The sequence below is a fragment of the Pelmatolapia mariae genome, linkage group LG9 (genome assembly GCF_036321145.2).
Source record: "Pelmatolapia mariae isolate MD_Pm_ZW linkage group LG9, Pm_UMD_F_2, whole genome shotgun sequence".
Lineage (NCBI taxonomy): Eukaryota > Metazoa > Chordata > Actinopteri > Cichliformes > Cichlidae > Pelmatolapia > Pelmatolapia mariae.
The window spans coordinates 35,384,701-35,402,175 of NC_086235.1; the positions used below are offsets into that span (position 1 = coordinate 35,384,701).

The 17,475-nt window shown below is 41.9% G+C and overlaps 1 protein-coding gene across 1 annotated transcript in view; it reads left to right on the top strand.

The window, feature by feature from the left end:
• Positions 1 to 17,475, top strand: part of kcnh2b (potassium voltage-gated channel, subfamily H (eag-related), member 2b) — a 113,347-nt gene that overhangs the window by 44,723 nt on the left and 51,149 nt on the right. The gene's annotated exons all lie outside the window — the stretch shown is intronic.

Here is a 17,475-nt window from a genome sequence, read left to right on the forward strand (position 1 = left end):
AGGAACGTGCAGGACATCCGCAACAGCTCACCTCAGTATCAGTGGCACTGAACAGACGTGAGCTTCACTGATTCATCGCCTCATATCGAACTCCTTCACAAAGTTTCACAGCAGTCTGAAAGCACACACTCATAACAGTTGTTTGTCCTGCAGCGGCCACCATAGCTGGAATAATGCACGTGAATTAGGAGGGGTAAGAAAACAGCATGCAGTTGGCTGCACTCTCCAATCTACTGTGAGATTTTACACACAGTTTTTTTAAGAGTTTAACAAAAGTACTTTATTAAGTTTTTAAGAATTACACCCCAGTATGTTCATACATAGTCCTCTGTAGTCCTTGAGCTGCTCTGCCAGGCTTTTACTGCAGCCACCATCACTTGCTGCTTGTTTCTGGGTCTGTTTCTATTTTTTCTTCTCAGAACTCTTTCAGTTGTTCTCTGGAAAGTCTAACCCGGCCTCCCTGTTCTTAAGTGTAACCAGTGGTTTGCACTTTGGTGTAATATCTCTGTATTTACATTTATGAAGGTGTAGGTAGACACTGACGGTGATACACCTACATCCTCGAGTGTTTTTGACTTGGTTAGGTGTTGTGAAAGAGGTTTTTCTTATCCAAGGAGATGCTGCTGAGCTGACTAATGCGTTCCTCCTTATTGAAGATACCAGATTGTTAATTTAGCCAATCCTAAAGTTTTTACCAGGTCTCTGATTGTTTTATTTCTTCAGGCTAATGAAGGCTTCACTTGTATCGATATCTCATATTGCTCATAATGAGTGATTGTGAGTTTGCTCTTGATGCGTGTTGAGCCTGTGTGAGCACTTGCATGTGTGTGCGTGTGTATGCATGCATGCAAGCGACCACCAGTGAGGAAGGCGGTTTGTCTTTGCTTGTTTTTCTGCTTACTCTGGGGTCCTGCATTTCTGCCCCCATCCCCACTGTCCACGTCCACTTCCCTTTATTTTTTGTTTATCTCTGCAATCGGATGGTCGTTGTCGTCCCTGGTGGTTTCCCTGGTGATTCTTCAGGGACAGGAGCTGATGGGAGAGCCAGAAAACTGACACTTTGAAGTTCAAGGGTAGCTGAGGACACTTCCTATGTGGACTTTCAAAGATACTAAACAAGCAGAGGCATTTTTATCATTTTGGTTTGTAGAAAAAAAAGATGACGAGAAGAAAGATCCATGGAGGATTTGTGTTTATCCATTCTCATTCATTCATTCATGCATTAATAATAAGCAGCTGTATTCTCCTATGATGTGATCCTCATAATCAGTGTAGTGCAGTGAATTTATTTACAATGCAGCCCATTATGGGCGAGAGTTTTAATCTCCAGAATCAATAACCTGAAGACGGAAATCCCTGCTGAGAATGGCTGGCAGGCCATGTGTCACTGGTGTAATATTATGGGGTGTATGGCTGATTATTTTCTTCTCTTTCATTATAGAGTCCATGTATCTGAAATCAAAGCTCAATTCATAATCCCTGAATTTTAATAGAAAAGAAATAGGGGAGGGCTTTGTGGACGCGAGCAGTTATGCTGCTCTATTAAAGGAGCATCATATTATAAATCACTGATAAAGAAGCAGTATGTCAGAACGGATGGTTGTTACAGGTGTGTTAATGAGAGAAGGAGCGCAGTAATGTGTGTTTGTGTCAGGTGTCTTGACCTTCAGCTTCATCAGTTTTATGATTCACTTTTATTCTTTGATCTTGTGTTTAAGAGTAGGTTAAGTGCTCTGATATACGCAGAGTTAGGTAGTTTAGGTACATTTATTTGTGCAACCTGAAGCCATATTGTGCTTTCATTACGCAGTCCTGGACGATAGTGGCCAGACTCAGTTTCCTGGCAGAGATGCAGTATCAGTACCTGTCACTGCTTACTGCAGCACTTCATTAGAATCCACCACAGATGATTTCCAAGTCCTGTAAATGAAATCAGTCAAATTATTGACTTTATTGGAACATCTGGTTCTTGAGTTTCATGCTCAGCTTTTCTGGGTTCAGTCTTAGCCGTGAGACCTGAACAGTCTTTGCAGGATCTGTGTGCACAATGATAGCATACTGCTTTATGTTTTCACAGGTTTCTGTTTATTTGGCAGCCCCATTCCCCTAAAATGGACTGGCTCAATGTTTAAAGTGAACACTATGTAAATGATGGGAGCTGAGGAGATCGACTGTTTTAGCTTTGAAAGTTAAATCTATTATTGTACAGTGTTTACCTTACAATATAAAGCAGCTTGTCGATGGGATAAATAAAATTGAATTGAGGCTACGTCCACACGTACACGGGTATTTTTGAAAACGTAGATTTTTGGTCCACACGTAAACGATGTTTTGGGTCCCTGAAAACGGAGATTTTTAAAAACTCCAGCCAGGGTGGAGATTTTTGAAAACTTTGTTTTTGCGTTTACGTGTGGACAAAGAAAACAAAGATTTAGTCACACTACGTCAAAGGTGTGCGCCGTTTTTGACGTCGCGCTGTGCGCCACGTTATTGTTTGAATGAGATGAATTTTTACAATTACTGGCTGATAGAGACAAAATACTGTTGCTGTTAATCTGACTATCTGCAGTTTTTACACACTTACATGTACACATGTTGAGAACACATTTAAAAAGGGAAATACCTAAACATGCTTATATATGCAATAGGCCTGCAATGAGCTATGAGGACCTGCAGTAAACACAAATTATGGCTTAAAAACTAGACCATGGATCTAAACCCAACTGAATGTGAATGACTGCATTTCTTTACATGTTATGTTGAGAAAGACTTAAATTACTGTCCCTCCATTTACACAGACAGAGGCGTCAGAGTGAACTTCTACATGCAACACAGACGCTCTCACAACCCAAATCCAGGCATCGGTTTTGAATAAATTTACTTTTTTAAAATTAAATGTATGTATGCATTTTGTTCATTCTTTAGTTGTGAGTCTACACCAACTCAAAGTACTGTCTTTAGTTATTAACATTTGAAATGATGAAGGCACTTGAAAAGTAACACAAAATTAGCTGCCTTTCCACAAAAACTTTTCAGAAGTACTTAAAGTTTTGTGAGTCGTTCCCTCCCAGCTTCTAGACTTCTGATTGGCCAACATTTTGTTTTTAGCGTTTACATGTGGACGGAGATATTTTTTCAAACTGCACGTGTGGACAGGATTTTTTTTTTTTTATGAAAAATACCCGTGTACGTGTGGACGTAGCCTGAGAGTGAAAGTGTTTGGATGAAGGAGTCCAGCTGCTCAGCACTCCTCCTTTTTACTGCAGCGGCAGAGTTCAGTTCTGAGACTCACAGGAATAAACAAAAATGACTGCATTTCTTTACAGAAAGACTTGAATTAATAAAATCTTTGTCTACAGATTCTTTTACAGACTCAGCTTTCATTGAGGTGCTCACACTTGCTAGTTGTTCATGAATCAGTGTGTTTGACCAGCAGGATCTGGCTGCTGCTTACCTTCTCCAGGCCAGCAGTGAGGATGTAGTTAGTTTTTCACATCTGAATCTGGACTTGTCCACTATTTTGACTTGTGGCTTCCTACCTACAGAGCTTATAACAGTCCCATCAGACTTGGTGCAAGCTAATGTCACTGTGTTGTTGTGTGCTCAGTCACTTGAGTGCAGACTATTATTGGCTGAAAAGTGCTGTCTGCAGCTGCGGTGGGAGGCGATGAGAGCAGTAAAACTGAGCCACAGAGTAAGTTTAGAAAGAAAACCAATAAGAAAGAACAAAACAAAAAGAGTTTGGTGCTCAGTTTCTGTGGGTCAGTCACTGTGTGGGAGCCTTTGCTCATCACAGTCTTTGATTCATTATAACAACAGAAAGATGTTATTGCTGGAGCTCGTACGTGTGTGTGTCTGAGATTTGAGGTGAGGAACGATGTGCGGCTGTGTTTGGTTCCAGCTCGCTGGTGCAGAGCCTCATACTGTACATCTCCTGTTTTATTTATTTAGCAGCTCAGTGTGTGTGTCTGTGTCGCTGTGTATATGTGTTGTGATCTCAGGTTTTTCCTGCACATACACCTTGGATAAATGACAGATCCGAGGTGTGGATGAACATGCCTCATTCACTTTCTGTTACCTTCTTCTCTGAGAGCATCTCCATCTAACAAACACGACTCAGAGCACACAGACAGGTTACACTCTGCACTGCATCCTTCTCTTCCTCACTGACTCGCTCACACCTACACATAATAAACCCACACATGGAAACACTGTTACACGGGCATCAAAGGCAGCAGAGACCCTCCCTTAAGATCCAATCAATAGTCAGTCTCGCTGCCTCCCACATTGTACTGATGATGACAACTTGTCCCTGGAAGCTCTCGCTGTCTCGCTTAAGTTACTTGATGTGTTTGACTCTAACTTGTCAAACATGTCGGCGTCTTTATCCCGATGAAGCCACAAACTTGGAATGGGAACGCGGAACATTTTATCAATAATTACACACCGGTTACAACTATTTTATCAAGTAGGGAGATGGCACTTCCCCTCTGTTCTTTTCACACCTCGTTTTTCCTTCTCCTGGAATTCCACGTAAACCGCGACACGTAGAGCTGTTAATTCAACATTTTCATTGTCTGGAATATGAGGCGACCCCTAAACAGAACAGCCAAATCCATCATAATGAGAATAATCTATACAGCCTCCGTCTTGCTACTTGATATTTGAACACATAAAGAGGGTTGGGATGTGGGTTAGGTGTTGTGTTGTGTTGTGTTGTGTTGTGTTGTGTTGTGTTGTGGGCGAATGCTTTTACTTGGTTCAATTTTGAACAAGCTGTTAAAAATCCATTTACATGTAGCCAGCTATAGCTAGGATGTCATTACCAAATGTGGCCTGGCTGATAAGATCTCATCCTGACTGGAGTGCACGCCTGCTGTGTTTGTAAATTTGTCTTTCTGTGAACACACAAAGTGCATCAGGTATAAACAGCTTTCCACTAAGACTTGATGGCTAATTTTTCTCCCCTCCTAATGTATCCAGTTTTCCTACATCGTCTTAAATCTTTCTTTTCTAAAACCTTTCAATATTTTTCAGCACAGTGCAGCAGAAGTTTTAGGCTGTAAAAGTGAAGTGGGGTCGTTTTTAAAAGTAATAAATTCTTTTTCTTTATCAAGTAATTAAAAAAATACAATAAAATAAAAACTTTCAGGCGAACTTGATCTTGTAAGGACTCGGGCTCTCTCAGTGCTGTTTATCTTTATGATCCGAGGCTGAGATCTTCCAAAGTTACTTCAATGTTAGAAGTGCTGGGCCGGGGTCGCACTGATTAGTCACCACGATAAACAAGAAAGGAGTGGATAAACTCACTGTATTTGAGAGGACTTTGTGTTTAAACATCAACTAAACTGTTTAATGTCATAAAATGATTTTTTTTTCAATGAGGGCAGCACAATGGCACGGTGGTTCGCACTGATGCCTCACAGTAAGAGGGTTCTGGGTTTGAATCCACCATCTGGTTGTCTGTCTGCGTGTTAGCCCTGCCACAGGGTGCTGTTTCCCGTGTTCACCCTAGTTTATGAGCTCCCAGCATTTCTGTGTGTTTTTTGAATTGCCATCAATAAAGGTTTGCTTACATTGGCAGAGTCTGCTCTCCTCAGTCGTCACTGTTATTGGCGTGTTTTAAGATGAATCACATTTTAGGAACAGCTTTATAAAAAAAATGATTTACAAAAGTACAAAAACCCACTTTGTACAAACCCAGAGTGTGTGAGGTAGTCCTGACAACCTGATCAAACTCTGTGCAATGAAGCTGTAATTGCATTTTTTTAACAGGGTGACAATAACCAGACTGAATTTTGAAAAGAATGCAGCAGCGAGTATTATTTATTTATTTAATGTGGTTGGTTTCCTCTCTCTGTACATCTCTCCATCTCAGTCGCCGTCAGTTTGATTGACTTTGTTCCTGTGTGGAACTGACACTCCCCTCTCAGCGCGTCCCTCCATCCATTTTTTACCCAGCAGCATTAGCGACATGGAGATGATAAAAGGTGAGAAATGATCTCACTTCCAACGCCGTTGAAGTCATTCATTGGTCGGTGTGCGCCCGTGCGAGCTATAATCAGCGTTGTGAGGTCTCACTCCTGTCAGCCAACGTGCAGTATTGTGTTACAGTGTCTCACACACAACAACAACAAATGAAATGTTCCCAGAGGACAGCTACACAAGCCCAATTAGTGGATCGCTGCACCTCTAAACTCCAACAATTCACATGACAGTCTGCTGCCATTCTTCTTGTTTTGATACCTGTTTGAGGAAAGTTTGAAGCCGGGCAGTGTGCGGAGCTTTTAATGAGCTCTGTGTTTCAGAGACTTGTATCGGTGTTTGCCTCCATTCATTATTCTTTCTCTAAGTGCTGCTCATTGACAGCATTTAGCACCAGCATGAGGCTCTTCACAGTCATCTAAAGACGACTGAATTTGTGCTTCAGGGCCCAACACCAAGTAAATTAAGTGTAGTTTTGTAGCCTCTCCAGTTGTTTTTGGTCTATATCGTGTTAAATGCTGGGCTCCAATCACAGTTTAATCCCAGGATAGTGTTTAACAAGAGGGTAGGGTTTTTAGCATGACATTCTGCATGCATTTATTTTCTGAACAATTATGGACATGCCAGAAAACATGAGATGATAATCTCATGCAGACAAGAAGAGGAATCCTCATCCAGGATTCCTCTTCTTGGCTGCCAGCAGGTCAGTGGTTAACCTGCAGCTTCTGGTGGGAGGTAGTCTCAGATGAGCTGACTTTAAAGTAGAGTTTCTCTCCTCTGGGTAGGTTGTTGGCCAAGGTCTCGTGTCGCAAAGGAACATCGCCGCTGCAGCCGTTTATTACCCTCGGCGACAGGAATCTGATTTGTTGCTGCAGATGAAAGTTGCTTCATGCCCATTCATCAAAGCAACGAATGACTCTGAGGTGGGCGGAGCTATCCATCACCTTAAGGTGCCCACATACGACGATACATGGGCCCATTTAGCTCAGCTACATAGTCGCCATGAATTAGGCTTGTTATTCCTACAAAACGGCTGTTTTATGTAAAAGGATTTCTGATAATCTGTTCAAAGAAACATCATTTAAAAGATTTAGGGAAATTACATGGATCCACTTAGTGCTGCAGTCTCATAATCCACCCAATGAATATGCTGGTATTGGTAGTCACTGAACAACATTAAGTGAAACTTATCAATTGCAATCCAGATTGAAAAGGAGAAGAGCTAATGCTGTGAATGTTTGTGTTGGAGAATCTCAGCACATACTTCACTTCAGCTCTTTGTGTACATTTTTCTCTCCAGTGGAAGCACGTACAGCATGAGCAAGAGTGGACGAGGGGCTTAACTGCTCATCCACTTTTGTGGTTTAGGTTAAGTTATCAACCCTTGGTTACATCACATAATGAGACACAGTGCAAAAGCCAGGAACAAACACTCTGCTAAAAAGCCAGCCACCCACGCACTCAAAAACGCCTAACAGAAGATATGTGTCATCGCACGGCAAAATGTGCATCTCTGACTGACACTTCAACAGCTCAACAACACCCTCACCTCATCTCACTCGCTTCTGGTTTGTTTTGGTTTGTTTTTAAAGGGAATATTTATGAGCGAACACACACACATCCACTCACACAATGTTCTAGTCCTTCTTATTTGGGCAATTCATCAGAATAATATGAGAGCAGACCTGACATGAATTACTTGTAGTGAGTGTTCTTCTTGCCTGTGATAAAGGATGCCCAGTTTCCTCCCAGGCCAAGGAGCGTGAATATGAATTTGAATGAGTCATAGCTTCCCAGTGTCTGTCTGGGTGTGTGTGTGGGTGGGTGGTGGTAGGGGTCGTGCATGTGGGATTATTTGTGGGAGTGTGTGTGCATAAGTGTAAGACATTGCTTAGAAATCCGATCGAGGGTTTTTTTTCCCATTCTGTGTGAACTCCTCGGGCTGCTGGACATATTTCTAATATGAAATATTTAATGTTTCACAGACTTTTGCACTAAAGTGCTTAGAATGCTTCATGTTTCCAACAAAGTGCTATTTTGAACACTGGAGCCTGTCTGACTTTGTGGCACACTCCATCTGCTTCATCACCATGAATTATGTCAAAGCTAGACCTGTGGGGTCTTTGGTAGATGGCAGTCAAATCTGCATATTTACTGACTATTTTAAGCACGTCCATGTTTGATCATTTATCTAACTTGGCCAGGGCAGTGTAATCCAATAAACGCATGGATGATTGGGCCCAGGTGTGGTTACATGACACATTGTTAATGTTGTATATTTAGATATGTTTTAAAAAAGCCTTGGTTTATGAAGCATTTTTATCAGTAGTAAAGCATGTAACACCTGTAGCTTTGATATGCAAAGGTATGTCCTCTTTGTCTGGTTTTACTTACGTTGTGGGGTCCTTAACAGTTGGCAACGTCCTAACTTCAGGCATGTTTCCTTAGGGGGACAAAGTAAGCATGTATGCATGTACACCAATCAGGCCTAACATTATGATTATTTTGAGGTAATAATCAGTGTTAAACCTGATGTCTGTATGTACCCTAGCTCCTCCTTAATGGGTGGGCCAATATGAATGAAACATTGTCACATTATTACATTACAAGTTAAAGACATTTTTCATTGTTAGGATCAAGCCAAGGTTAAACCAAGGGTAATTTAGGTTAAAAAGAGTAGCAGTTACAGTTGAGGTTAGAGCACATCTGCAGCCCTCTGAAGTCAGAGATACAGGACATTGGGGTGTGTGAAAGCAATTCACTGCATGCATAGATTTGTGAGGAAACCTGTATCTGTTCAGCTTGACACACTGTAGTTGTTATTAATATGAAGTGGAAGTGATACATATACACAGGAGAACAAACAGGCTGTATATAAAATGGCAAAAGAAGCATGGCGAAGTGTTTGTGTAGATGTTTAGGTGGGGCCTGCTTCTTGAACACTTTCTGGAACATGTCTCATACAACCACTTTTTCTATCTAACAATCACACTCTGATGAACATGTCAGGAGCAAGCTTCAGTATCTTGCCCAAGGACAGGTTGGTATTTAGACTAGAGGAGCCAGGGACTGAACTACCAACCATCTGTTCAACAGACACTGCGCTACCTCCTGGCCAGGTTCTCATGGACATGCGTGGTGCTTACAGTAAAGGTCTGCATTTATACATTTTAGGGCCTAGCAAAATACTGTTTAATTCATGACAATTTTAGATTTCACACACCTCTCTTGTGTGTGTTTTTTTATACACTGATGATATGTTTGTGACTCAAGTCTGAAAAATACAAAATGACCTTTTTTGACCAAGATTAATCACCCTTTAAAAACTCAGGTCTGTCGTAACAACATGACTGTCATGAAACAAAAACTCATTAGTCCCTTTATTTTTAACGGTCTCTTCCTGCTTAAAGGGAGTTATGCCTTCCCACTTCAACAAGTGCTCATGAAGGATTGTCTTACTGAGGTTTTCTCACTAATATTGTAGGGCAGGGGTGTCAAACTCCAGGTCTCGAGGGCCGGTGTCCTGTAGGCTTTAGATGTATCCTTGATCCAACACAGCTGATTTAAATGGCTAATTGACCTCCTCAACATGTCCTGAAGTTCTCCAGAAGCCTGGTAATGAACTAATCATGTGATTCAGGTGTGTTGACCCAGGGTGAGATCTAAAACCTGCAGGACACTGGCTCTTGAGGCCTAGAGTTGGCCACCCCTGCTGTAGGGTTTGAAGTGCGTTGAGGTGGCTGTCATGATATAAATAGAGCTTAATTGAACTGAACGTTTAATGTTAGTTTCTATAATGCCTGAGGTTAAACTGGGCCACAAAATCAAACTCCACCTGCAGTCACTAATAGCAAATAAAGTACTTTATATTTTAGAAAGCACTTTGTCACTAAGAACATTTTTAATATCTATAGGACTGGAGCATTACTGGCACTAAGATTAAGGCTCCTGTCATGGTCGCCAAACCAGTCTGTATCTACGTGCGTAAAACTTCCCTCTCGCAACACTCTAGAGACAATAGGAGAGTGGCGCTGCACATACCAGGTACCAGAAATTGGCCAGCAGGTATGGGAAGAAGTGTTTGCTTACCTGGACAGATCCAGGTTTGCTAGGCAAATGACCTTCGATTGGAGCCATGAATCCGTCTTCCAGTCACGCTGTCTATACCCTAGAGATTTGGGGCCAGCTCATGCAGCCCAGTCGATCTTGAGTCGCGGTTCCTCACTCGACAAACATTGGAGACATAAAATAATTATTTCCAAATAACAAGAGGAAGGAAGCAGAAAACTCCCATCTCGTGCGTCTCACGTGTTTTTCTGTAATTCCATTGATGCCAATTTAATACACCTGAAGGCAATTCAACCCACACCCTTCGCATCCCAGTGGCCAAAACCTTTCATTATACTGCACCAAACCACAACAACAGTCGCCTCAAGGTGCTTAAAGACATGTGCCCTTCACATACCACCTTCAACACTTGAACGCAGCCAAAAGGGGTAGTTCACTCATTTAGTCATGACTTATAATGGATGTCTTCATCCAGGTGCCACACGGTTAATCCATCAACTTAATGTGTAGCACTGACACTTACACGACCCTAGGAGGCTGCTTAGAAAGTGGTAGACATCATATTGATGATGACTGCTTACAGGCGTCCTTGTGACTAAAAGAGCCATGACACATGTTGTGAGGACTAAAGGAAGGATTTCAGTTATGCGTCCTTGAACATGGAAGACATTGGTTTTATACGTTTAAACTCTACGGGAGCTTTATGTCAGAGAAGAAACTCTAATTTCTCTTACTCCCTGTGATATGCATAGGCTGTAAATAATAGTAGGAAATAGCCATGATCATGTTACCCACTGGTTTCTGGAGTCTGCATTTTTAACACTGACTATCCCAACCGTCTTACTTTTTCTTTGCAAACCTCTTCCTTTGAATCTTTCTTGTACCATTAAGTCTCCTTGTCCTCTTTCTTCTATCCAGAGGATGGAGGCACACCAAACACCTTCTTGGCTCTTTCTGGCCTGTCTCAACTCTTTCCTAAACTCTGCCCATGATTCTTCCTTCTTCAGTTTCCACCATTTAATCCTTGCCTCTGCGTTCACTGACTTTATCTTCTTCATTTCTGAAGTCATCCTACAGAATAACATCCAGTGCTACCTAGCTACATTCTCCGTGACACGACCTTGTCATTTCCTATCTCCTTCATAGAGATGGGAATAACCTTCTTCATAAAAGGTGTGGTCTACCTGTGTGACCACTAGAGCAGGGCGATATGACCAGAAATATTTATCACGATATACATTTGAAAATTTGCGATAACGATATAACTGACGATATAATTGACACTAGACAAAATACTTTACAACTCCACAACTTTATTAGTGTAAAAAAAACATCAATGTATTTTCACTTAAACAAGCAGCTGTTTTTATGTGCGTTAAAGTTATATAAAAATGTAACAGTGCAAATGCAACTTCCTTGCTGACAGTTTAACCAAAAGGCATTTCCAGTGGAAACTGGCCGACATATCCTCAGCATAACCATGTATAATATCCACAAAGCTTAAAAAGAGGTTATACACACACAATACGGTAATATTACGTTGAAGCACAGTACGTATCACTCCGCGTTTTGGGTACCTTGTCAGATGCCCAAAACCACCTCAACTGGCTACTTACTACTACTACTACTCAGCGGCTCTACTCTGAGCCCTGCTCGGATGGCTGAACTTCTCACCCTATCTCTAAGGGAGAGGCCAGCCACCCTTCGGAGGAAGCTCATTTCCGCCGCTTGTATCCGCGATCTCGTTCTTTTGGTCATTACCCACAGCTCATGACCATAGGTGAGGGGAGGGACATAGATCGACCGGTAAATTGAGAGCTTCACTTTTACACTCAGCTCTCTCTTCACCACAATGGACCGGTACAGCATCTGCATCGCTGCGGCCACAGCACCAATCCGTCTGTTGATCTCCCGCTCCCTTCTCCCATCACTCCTGAACAAGACCCCAAGATACTTAAACTCCTCCACTTGGGGCAGGAACTTGTCCCTAACCCAGAGTGGGCACTCCACCCTTGGCTTCCAATTAGAGTAAGTCACCAAGGTTAAGCCTTGTTTATAGTCAGCACGTTGGTTGGTGAGTTGTGATATAATCACAGCTCTGTAATCATTTTGTAAGCAGTACTGCATGCATCAAAAGTGCAGAACGTGCCAGCAGTTGTGACGTCACAGCATTTGCAAAGGTGCCAACTATGAAAAATACTAAAGAAAGTCCTCTCTGGTGGTCTGGCAGCTTGTTCAGGTTTCTCTATGCTGTTCACCCAGTCCATGTAAACAGGAGCCCCAGACATTTTTGATGATGCTCCTTTTTCATTAGTCATTTTAAAAAACTCTCCATCAACTTCTGCTTGCTATTTCCCTCTGGGAATCCACCTTAAGTGCCCTTCTATTAGTCCAATAGCTCAAGTGAAGCCTCTCTTATTGCCCATTTAAGGGGACAGGTTTGCAGTTACAGCACTGAGACGTCAGAGGGACATCTTGCCAGGAACACATTTAGATGTTGTATCCTTTATTGAGCACAACCCATCATGCTACAACAAGATATTTAGAGAGTTTATACAAATTGAGAGCCAGCCCCCTGCTCTGCAAGTAGCCCTTATCTCAGTGTGTCACCAAACACCAGAAGGATGAGTGAGGCCTCGTGAGCACACACAGAGATGCAAAGAAAACAAATGAGCTGAGAGAAAATAAGACAAAGATGAAGCCGTAAAAAGAACCACCATGATGAAAATCCATCACCTTCCCCAAGCCGTCACAGCGATGCAGCCACTCGCTGTGCTGTGATTTCCCGGCCAGGGAGGGGAGCTGCTGGCTCCCAGATAGAAACAATCCCAGCACAGCTCGCTGTTGCACTGTACATCCTCATGCTGTGCTTCATTTGCAGACCAAAGCCATTCATCAATGACACCATTGATTTGTTGCCCTGTAGTAACAAACGTCTCACTCGGGGCACAGTTTACATAAGTATGTGTGTGAGTGTGGAACCATTTGAATGGTTGTGTCTGTCTGTCAGTTTTTCTAGAATTCACCATCGCCTCTGGGTCTAAGAGATTCTGCTACACACACACACACACACACACACACACACACACACACACACTGACATATACATTTTTTTCCTTTTGCAGCCCATGTTTGATGAGGGCTTTAAGCTTTAAGAGGTTTACTTTTTAGCTCTCAGCCTATTTCTTTCTTTCTCTTTCTTTTCTAGCTTTCTTGCTTAATCAAATGTCAAGAGTACTTAGTGTGTGTGTGTGTGTGCGTGTGTGTGTGTGTGTGTGTGTGTGTGTGTGTGTGTGTGTGTGTGTGTGTGTGTGTGTGTGTGTGTGTGTGATTTTACTGTCCTCTCCCATGTTCACTTAGCTCCTCCAGCCTTCTCTTTCTCACCCTTCGCCCTCGTCTCTTTTCTCCCTCGTATTTCTTTCACCTCTCTACGCTCGTCTTACGCTCTTTCATCTCTATACACCGAGCTACACCGGCTTCTCTCTCACTCCTCTTTGCCAGGTTTAAATTTAGATGGGAGTTTCTCTCCACTGTATCCTGGCAACCTATTCCCCATATGTAAAAAAAAGAAACAGCAGTGCTGAAGTCCTCTTCATTCTCTCTGCTCTCTTGTATATTTTTTCTCCTTGGTCCAACAACATGTGTTTTCTGGGTTGTTTTGCACTTAAACCAAAGATATGAAGTCGTGTTGTCATGTGGCGTGTGCGCATGTGTGTTGGGTGGGGGGAATGCTTTGGCCCAGAAAACCTAGAGTATTATTTACCCCTGGAGTCAGGAGCTATGCTGACATAGAGGGCAGGCAGCCTACTAAGAGACCAGAAAGATGTATGCACACAGCCAACCAGGGACTGAGTTTCCAGTTAGTTAGTAAACCAGTCAGTCAGCTAACTGGAGGGTAATTATCTTAAACCACCACTTAAACCAAGCGACTCAGAAATCAGTACACACACACACACACACACACACATACATGAGGTAAATTAGTTTGGAGAGAAGCACTGACGAGTTGAGAACATACTAACATCTATTCATTCATGCAGGCTTCCTGCTAATCATTAATTAGAGGAGGTGTGTGTGTGTGTGTGTGTGTGTGTGTGTGTGTGTGTGTGTGTGTGTGTGTGTGTGTGTGTGTGTGTGTGTGTACAAGAACAGGTGCAGTTCCTATAAGTGGCAGTAGCAGCCCATCACATCCACAGTCAGTTTAATTTATCGCTAAGCCAGCTGGGTCCTAATTATGAATCTGTGGTTGCACACTCCCTCTCTCACTCTCCCTTTGTTACTTGTACATGAAGCTGCAGGACAGAACACATGCATTAACACATGTGTTCACCTGCTCCAGGACACGCGTGCACCTTTGAGCATCTTAAATACACGTGAGGCTGTAAAGTACACAGCCATTAACACGCTGCACGAAGTACCACTCTCCTAACAATCAGAGATCAAGTAAATGCACATGCCATGACAACCCAGCTCAAATATTTGCCCTGAAAAGTGAACCCAAGCCATTCCTTCCACCAGGCCACAACAAGCTCGGCAAAATCAAATGAGCATGAATGGTTAATGAGAGGCTCTGGTTGAAAAGGGGATTGGTTCACAGCCTGAGAGCATCTGCCTGTGTGGCACAACACTGGGCAAAAAAAAGATTATTTTTCCTAGCAGAGCATAATGAAGTTGCTCGCCTGAAGGTGCCAACATTCAGCTTACTGCTCTTTTAACCTTTACTAGTATCGTGTGTGTGTGTGTGTGTGTTTAAACTTGGGTACACTGTACGCATGTTTCTCACCTGTCACTGTGGGCACAGTGTGTGCACATACATACGTACGTGTACATCACATATAAATGTGGACAGGGAGCAGTATGGGTAACTGTCACAGCAATTTCTTGCGGGTAAATAATTCCCTTAGAGCAACACCCAGATCCACACACTGAACCTCTGCCAACACGAACATCGCCATCTACAAGTCCAGCAAGAATTCTTCATACTGTCTGTTTTCGTCTCGTCAAGCAGCGTCTGGCCGTCCTGCTCTCTGTCTGTCCCATCAGAGCATTGTTTCCAAGGCAGAACCAGTGAACTGGGGAATATTGCATTAATACTGGCTGCTGTTTCTGCCCCAATAAACAGCCCAGTCCGGCAATGGGCAAATATCCTCTCATTCTCTCTCTAACTCAACTGTCTTTATCTGTCTACATGCCTCTAGTGTCAATAAACGGATATTTTGGGAATAATACAGGGTATATTAGTAATATCTCTTGGTGTCTCTTGGCTTTTGGATTTTCTTTTCACATGTGACTGTGGTATAGTTATTAGTCTAGCAGCTATGGAAATATATCATATTACTCATTCTGCACTGTTTCAGAGTCTTTAGTGAAAAAGCTGCATTTTTCAAATTTCAATCATGCAAAATGTGGTACTGAGCAAGTAAATGCCAACTGTCAGTGACTTTGAAGTGTTGTTTACAGATGCAGCATTTCAAAAAGGTTCCCATATGGAAAAGAAATAGTAAAAACTTATATGATTTACTCATGAAAGTGGCCACTTTCTCATTACTTTCATATATTGTTTTAGTAAGTATCCAAAACATACAAGTTTCATTTATATAATTTTTCAAGGGATCTTATATCTGTTTTCACTCTTGTATGCTTTTCATACAAGTTTCACACAAGACAGATACAAATGTTATAAGATTTATATATATCTTTTCCATATGGGTTTACACGCTTTAAAGAAATAATTTCTCTCCGACTGCAAATCACTGCAACAGCTGTTTCCATCCTCAATCTGAAATCATGTCCCCTTGAGCACTAGTTACACACCATAAATCTAACAACCCCCTGGAGTTCAGCCATTTATATCTGAGCCAAAATTTGACCAGAACAAAGAAAGACTTGTACAGAAGTCACTATATTACATAAATGAAAGGAAAAGCAAAAAGGCTTTGTTCTCCTCGATGTTGGTGAGATTATTGAACTTTGCTGAATTTCATGTAACTTAGTGGAGAGGTGGAGTAAAGTCAGAACTTTGAATTTTGATGTAAATCTAGGTTATAGTCTTTCAAACTGTGAAACGGTGCGTTGACCTTAGAGGAGGATGTGCAGTGAGTACCACCAGGAAGTGCTTCCATGGAAATCCAGCTTGGATTAATTTGCACTAAAGCACAAAGAGACAGTCCTCATTTATCTTCTTAGAGTTACTATTACTAAACTAATGGCTAACACTACTAAACTAAGTGTTAGCCACATTAGTTAGAACTTTCCTGCTAGGGGTGGCTGTGGCTCAGGAGGTAGAGCAGGTCCTCTATTGATTGGAAGGTTGGTGGTTCAGTCAACCTTCCAATCAGATGTTCGCTCCACCCCCAGCCTGCATGCCAAATATCCTTAGACAAGTTACTAACCCCAAGCTGTTCTCCGATGCATTTATCGGAGTATGAATGTGTGTGAACGTTAGCTGGAAAGTTGCTTTTAGAACTGCACATGATTATTTGCAGCTAGCAGGGTGTTAATGCTACCATCAAGTCTAACACGCTGCAGTCTATGAACTAACCTCAGCTAACACGAGCTAACAATGTTTGCTCAGTGGCAGTACATTGATTATATACTGAAGAGACACATAACCCAGGTAGCTACCACATATAAAACAAGCTAGCTGCAGTAGGCTAACGTTAGTTTTTTTTTTTAAAAGAACTTACTTCCAGATGTTTCTTTAGGTTGGAGTCTTTTGACATTGAGAGCAGCTTGGTTGCTGCAAACAGAGTTTGCATTGAGTCAGATTTAATCCCTTTCTTCTTTAAATATGAAGTGGTGTCAGAGTTTCCAAGTAAGAAATGCGTTCCTGCCCATGCACTGCTGGCTCTGTTGTGCTGGCTCTGGGTCCATTGTGTAACTGACACCACCAACATTAGAGCCTGCTATTGTGTGTTTTGTTTGGGTTTCCGGCAATGCGTCACCAAAATTAGAGAGGGGATAGTCTAACATATGAAACAGGAAAAGACCGCCGTGTAATCCATTTATTTCAACAAAGTAACTGTATTCTAATTATCACCTATTTAAACTGTAACTGTAACGGAATATAGTTACTCATATTTTGTATTTTATATACGTAATGCTGGTACATGTACTCTGTTACTCCCCAACACTGACCATTTATAAGAATCAGTCCATTTACTGTTGACATAATAAAAGTAATCTGCATGGTCTGTAGTTCCTCAGCTGTACAGAAAGTATGAAGACTCTTTTTCTTTTTTGGTTGGTTTGCCAGCAGTACCAACTCGCTGATAGTCGGCTTGTACAGAAAATGACAATTTTGCTACCTTCCACAAAGATTTTAGAATTATTTTATGGCACTGAGTCTTGTTGAGCACACCATGGTGTTCATTTTGTAAATTTGTATGTGTTTCACTTGAGTTTGAGAAGTTTGAGAGTTAG